At 48.8% G+C, this 6,821-nt stretch overlaps 1 protein-coding gene across 5 annotated transcripts in view; it reads left to right on the top strand.

Moving 5' to 3' along the window:
- Positions 1–978: 978 nt before the first annotated feature.
- Positions 979–6,821, top strand: part of LOC124782103 (zinc finger MIZ domain-containing protein 1) — a 149,929-nt gene continuing 144,086 nt past the window's right edge. For 4 of the 5 annotated variants that reach the window (XM_047253915.1, XM_047253917.1, XM_047253918.1 and 1 more), the window contains exon 1: positions 979–1,070. The gene's annotated coding sequence lies outside the window, so the exon portion shown is untranslated. Of the gene's footprint in view, positions 1,071–1,168; positions 1,190–6,821 lie in introns of those variants that run through there. The other variant, XM_047253916.1, reaches the window with a different exon arrangement.

The raw sequence follows: 6,821 nt of genomic DNA, 5'->3' as shown, positions 1-6,821 counted from the left end.
TCTGTTGGAACGTTCTTGTAGATATGCCGGATCAGGAATCAAACACGGAGCTTCGCCTTTTGTTGGTAGTGCTAGTACCAACTGAGCTCTAGCATGATTCGATAGACACATTACTACAACGGCAAGGTTCCGATTTCGAGACCCGGTCCGACAACAGTTTCAATCGATGGCTCGGGGATAATAAATAAATTGGAGCAAAAACCGAACCCACAAATCCCATATCGCTTTTTTTCCCCCAGAGACAGACCAATCAGGAGAGCGTACAGTAAAATCAATGTCGATTGTGGCAAACGTATTTTGCAGTGATAGGTTGACATGCGGAAATTATGGGAAGCAACGTTGGTTGTAAGGTTTGGGAGGACACGAAAGGGCCTTGGTGGGGTTAAACGAGGGCGGTGCGGAGGTTTCAGAGGAGATGGAACACAATGTGCGGGCGGCATGACTGCAGCGAGTCAGTCTGGAACCGCGTGACCGCTACGGTCGCAGGTTCGAATCCTGCCTCGGGCATGGATGTGCGTGATGTCCTTAGGTCAGTTAGGTTTAAGTAGTTCTAAGTTCTAGGGGGCTGATGACCTCAGATGTTAAGTCCCATAGTACTCAGAGCCATTTTTGAACTGCAGCGAGGGCCGGTGGGGACGGAGACGCCGCACCTGTGGCGGCCGCACAGCGTAATTGGCGGAGCCGGCGTGGGCTCCCGAGCGCCTGGCCCCGGTCGCGGTTGCCGAGTAAGGAGCAGCCGCCGCGGCCGCCGCTTGTTTTGACAGGCAGGCGTGGAGCGGAGCGGCGCGGGCGCCGCGGCGCGGCGGATGAGCCATTTAAAGCCAGCCGTGTCCGTCTCGCCGGCTCCGCCCACCTTGCACACATACACAGAGGCGCAGGCAGCGGCGGTGTGGCAACGCCGCGGGCCGGCGCTCTCGCCCTGCGCGCGCACCGCGGCAACGCCGCGCCTCGCCGGCCGCGCCACTCCGCCGAGCGGCCGCGGCCAGTCAGTTGCCTTGCGGCCGTGATCGCGAGCGGGTCAGCCGTACGAGAAGCGGGGCAAGCTACATGCTCGGCTACACAGCTTACAGGTAGCTAGCACCTCCAGCAGCCACCACTCAGCGCAGCGCCGCCAATGAGTGCTCTAGTGCTTCAGTGACGAAGAGAAATTATTAGCGGTGTGACACAGTGAAGTGGTTCCGTCTGGCATGTAAGCCAAGCCTCCAACTCGCACTTTTTCTCTCGCTCGCTGTGTTTGTGTTGTGATTGCTGTGTGTATGTGTGGTCGCCGCGGTAACGTCCGGCGCCGCCCGCTCCTTCCCGCGGGGGCGTACTCCCCGGCGACACGACGCGACACGCCGCGTGCGCCGTGCGTACGAGCGCCTTTTACGCACACGCGGGCGGCCGCCTCTCGGGGACGAACGCAGGACGCGCACTGCTCGCGCCGTACACCGACACCTCTCGTTCCAGCTGGCATTAACGTCGACGTGCCGGTTTGACAGATCCCTAGTACAGCCGCCGCGCCTTGACCTTCCCTCCAGTGATACGAGCCCACGATGCATCTGTCTTTACCTGCTGCGGTTCGATTCTGCAGCTGTTGAATTTCGAGAAAGTGTATTTTGCGGTACAGAGGTGATAGACGTGTGTTCGACGAATCTGTGCGACCTGTCGAACGAACACCGGGACGTGTTGTTTGTCTTACTTCGCATTTAGTTCTGGGAGATTAGAATCGGAATAACCGAGTCAATGACCTTGCAGATGACAATTTCTACTAGTGTTTCTTGTATCGAATAACAAGTTTCGTGCGCTTTTCGTAGTAGTTCCGATGGTACCTGATACCTGTCAGTTTAACGTGAATGTCGGCGAAGGTGAAACTGTGCCACGAAGGCGACTGAAGAATTATTTTGAAAATTTTTCACCTTCCGTATCTGTTGAAAATAGATTTGTTTCGTGTATATTTCTGTAATGCGGTAGGAAAGTGACGACAACCCACTGAAATTCTGTCCCACTAAGCTGCTTTATGTAGATTTCGCGGCAGAGTGTACAAAGTTACGCCGTTTGCTGTCCGTCGGCTGTGAGCATTGTTGGGTTGTGTACCAGTGTGTGGGCCACAGTGCAGACGACGGCGAGGGCCCCGTCCTGGGGACGAAGGCCGTGTGCCTGCCCAGAGCCTGTGCGTTTTGGGCGGCGTGGCGCGCCGGGCGGCTAATCTGAAGGCCGCAGCGACGCCGCGAACAGCTGACCGCTCGCGGGGTGGCGGCGCGACCCACGCGCTAAGCGGTCCGCGCCTCTGCACTCCCTGGCCGCAACTCTGTACGTCGGCTTTTGCCGGAAAGTCACCGACAGCAAGAAAATCGCGTGGGAACTGTCGGCGTGTAAACGGCGAACTGATTTCATTTATAGTACGTATTTGCGAAAAGAGCTGAATAAAATACCAATGACTTGATGGACTGCGTCACCGTAGCATTTTTCTTGCTTCCCTTGTCTTGTCGCCTCTTTTCTTTGCACAGAAGCGTGAGGAAAATCGACGCCGATGGAGATATATTTCGCGATTCGCCTGCTGTTAATTGGTTTGGAGTCTTTCAACTTGCAAACGTGAAATATAACAAGAGACTAAACGTTGTCTTTCGAACCTGCCGCTCTAAGAGATGGTAAACGGACGAAAGCCGAAGCAGTCGACACTGCTGGCGTTACGTGATCCAGTTGTCGTTCAGACGCATCGTAATAATTAAATCGACAAGAAAAGATTAAAAAATTCTTGCCGTCGGAAAGACCTTTTTTTCCTTTCCAAATTGCTACAGACAGTTGTGAATGACAACCATTGTTCTCGATTGATCCGTCAGTGGAGTCCTACAAAAGGTATACTTTGTGGCCTGTCTTCGTAATATATACAGTGAATTGTGCGACGCTAGTGAAGTGCTCTCTGTTTTGATTGATCCTCCGCGCTGTGCAAGTTGAAGACGTCCAAGTAAGTGGTACTTATTTAGCGCTGAGCTATTAGCCTCAAGTGATTTGTGATGGTGACTCGTTAGGGTCAAATCAATTTTTATTGTTGCCCCGAAACATGCAAACAACGAGGGTAACCGAACATGAACTGGGAAACGTAATTCTTCCTTTTGTAAGTTTATAGTTCTACTGCACGTGTGGTCAGAATTGTGTAGTCGTGTTGTTATATCACATCCCAAATGTAGGTGTTGTGAAACACGGCGAGATCAGTGAAACTTGGTGTATGGCAATGAATAAAGTATTAGTTCTTTTTGTTGGTAGCTAGTGCTGAGTCAGATTCTGAAACTGTCTTACTACATAATTTTTTAAAAAATTACGCACTTTTTCTGATTTATTTACGTTTTCTCCCGGAAATAGTTCGCCACAACCCGTGTCATTAGTGCCGTTCAGTGTTTAAATGCCCATAAATAGTTGATACATTTCATATTGCGGCGTACACATTTCCTCGGCGCGACGCTTAGTCCGGTACACAAGACAGAACATTTGGGAGTAGTGTGTAATGCCTAGCATAACGTATTACTATCACAGGGATAGCTATATACTGTCAAACTATTTTTAGGAACAGAATAGACTGGAGCGGGAAACGTGTGTGGTTGTCAAAGACTCGTGCGAAAGTTGTAATCCTTAACCGATTGTTGTTTTGTGGGTGAATATTAACTGTTCGTCGTGAGAGAGGGACAGGTTCGTTACGGCCCCCGTTACATTATAAAATATCTTTGTCAGCTATTTTTGACTTGGAGCTCTTATAACAGATTTGTTACTCAGCTTTAACAGAGTAGTACAGACGTTTAAGTTTCCGCGCTAAGCCCGGTTGCCCGTGCTGTACCGTGAAGCCAGCGGCGACCTTGCCGTCTGACCGGACCGGAGTGGACTGGACTTGCGACGCGGCGGTGAGGGGTCCCCGTCCGCGGCAGAGCCAAGCTCCGCAGCAAGGCCGCGGCGCGCGCCCGCCGCCGTGGCGAGGCGTGCGGTGCGCCGCGAGCCTACGTAACCTTTACCTACTTGCTGGGCAGCTGGTGCAACGCTTTCGTCAAGGTGGCGCAGCTGCGTGGAGATATCGCTGCGACTTATCGAGCGCCGTCTGCGGACGACACGCACATAAATACGCGCGGCCTCCTCCGCTTACCCCCTTGGCAGATACGTTATCAGTGCAAAATTCGGCCGCTGTCTCGCAGGTTTTCACGTACTAGCGACAGAGACCGTCGTAGCGAGATAAGCTCTGTGTCGCGTCATTTCACTTCTACGCCAGGGCGAGTGTAGGGAGATTTTGCTCGAAGCCCTTTCATTCATTCGTTACTGAGTGGCATCAGGCTGGACTGGCGTCCTGAAATGACCAGCGTCTCATCTGCATTATAACTATCTACAGCATTTGAAACTAACAAAAAGAATTCTGTGACAATTCCCATACAATCGATCTTAAAAGTAAGAATGTGTGATTCTCGAGTTGCAACGTATTAAGAATAAGCACAAAACCTGCACTAACATCTGCCCTCCCAGAACATAGTTCCACCCTGCTCTAATGCACCGACCTACAAAACGCTAAATTAGTAAATATCTGTCAGCTGTATCTGAGTCAAAATCACACGCAACACGTTACAGTTTTCATATAGTATAGCACGGTCTGGTTGAATGCGATGTGCTTCAAACAGCTAGTGTTATCTGCTGCGTCAAGCCTGTTGTCAGTACGTCACTATCTGATCAATCTCTGGTCTCGTGTAATAGATCTCTGTTATCCTGTGTACTTTGGAAGCATCTTATATGCACTCCCGTACAGTCCTTTAACTAGTTGAGAACAGAAGTGTGATGTTCTCACGTTTAAATGCTGGACCTCATCACTGTCACTTGTGCCTAATACGATGACAAAGATCGCCGCTGTTGTGGTAAGTCAACGAACTGAAGTCACATAGTGAACGTACTGTGCAAGAATTGCTCCGAATTTTTCACTCTGTGTCATTTGTTAGAACACTAATACTGATAGTTTCGATTGCTAGTCGTAGACTGAATACATTTCAACTTGTGTGTTCTCCATACGCGAGAGAACGACTGTTGGCTGTTTTCGTACGCTCTGCGTGGTTCTGATCTAGCACTAGGAATGATACGGGTGCAACATTGACTTGAGCATGCTATCTACTGCAAATGTTTCTTTATAAAGAATCCACAGTTGTTCAGACTGTTCGATTATCATGTCGAAAAGAGTCTTTTTATGTCGTCTACATAATGACTGAAACTAAAGCAGTTCCCGTTAATAAGTAATTGCAATATCAGAGCACATTTCTTAGCAGTCTGCAACATTGTGCGCATACTGATCTACAGTGGGCAAACATTCTCGGTAACCTCTTGGCTAGGTAGAATCGTGGTGGCCGCTGATGAAGCTGGCGCAGCAGATCACAGACGTCGCCTGGCGAGCTGGCTATCCCGCAACGCACCGATGTCTGGTGGGGAGTCGGCAGCAAGCAGATGGAGCCGAGGTGATCCCTTTGTCGCGCTTCGCCAACCCTCCGCAAGCACGGCCATTGTGTCCCGTCCGTTGTGGGGGGCAGTGCGTGTTATTTCTCTCTGGATGCGCACTTACGGCCGCTCACAACTAAACCTAAATGGTGACAGTGCTAATACACACGAATACTCGGCCAGTGATAATTTTTTAATAACCTATGGATGCCTTAAGAGATTATGGTTATAATTGCACGTAGTTTTCCTGGAGTTTAAGAAATATAAAACACCTATATCGATGATTCTATACTTTATAATTTCGATCAAAAATATGTTTGTTATGTTAAATACTCAAATGTATGCATCGGTTTATGCAAACATTTCCTTAATTGTTATTATTATTATTATTTTGCGCACTTAGCTGGCTCCTCAACGGATTAGTGGCAGCCAACGTCCTTTTTCTCGCGTCTCACCGTAGTTAAGTACAATGCTTCTGTTAGTTTCTGCCAAAACTGGTTATCTTATAATTCATGATGACAACTTTAGATACATTACATAATGTCACAGTGATGCTGATTTTCAAATTTTCGCTGGCAGCTTGCAGAGTACGAATGTGTTGCATATCGCATGGCAAGCTGGAAAGGGAGCAGCTTAGATCTAATAGTTGGCTTCCGTTTGTTAAGTTCGCTTACCCTTACGGCTGAGTTCTTACGTTATTATTAGCTCGATAATTGTTGCCTTCAAGACGGCACCTTAAAATGGGATTTTAAGTACTCCTAAATGCATTTTCACAAAGAACACGGTTGTCTGTACAAGTTAATTGAATAAGCAAAAAGCAGCAATGTATTTGCGAAACCTGGCAGAAACTAAAGATGAGATTTCTTATGGTATGGTTCACAGTTGCGTTTCGAGTGCGGTTGTCATACAAACGGCAGTGGCGAAGAGTGACCTATAGACGTTGCCGCAACCTTCTACAACGCAAAGGTCCTAGATAGATGGATACGACTGCTTGTAACTTTTGCAATGAGTTATCTTTGTTTGAAGTGTTTGTGTGTGTGTGTGTGTGTGTGTGTGTGTGTGTGTGTGTGTGCGTGCGTGCGTGCGTGCGTGCGTGTATGCGTATGTTTATTGTGAGCCGAACAGCCGTACCGGCCACATTCGTGAAACTGTGATTTAATTGTGAAAGCTATGCGAATGGGCACTGAGAACGAAGGCTTAATAATCTTTGTGACTTTAGGGGTATAGTCGCCCTTTACGTGGAGCGGAAGTTGCAAGTTTGAAGTCTGTTTTGGGCAACCGTGGTTGGTTTACATTTTCGTTTAATGTAGATGTCCTCCAAATACTTTTGAATACAGCGCACAGAATACACTCGATTCGAATTTCATGCTCTCTACCCAACAAATAAC

The sequence above is a fragment of the Schistocerca piceifrons genome, chromosome 1 (assembly GCF_021461385.2).
Source record: "Schistocerca piceifrons isolate TAMUIC-IGC-003096 chromosome 1, iqSchPice1.1, whole genome shotgun sequence".
Classification (NCBI taxonomy): Eukaryota; Metazoa; Arthropoda; class Insecta; order Orthoptera; family Acrididae; genus Schistocerca; species Schistocerca piceifrons.
This window is presented reverse-complemented; position numbering and strand designations above follow the sequence as displayed.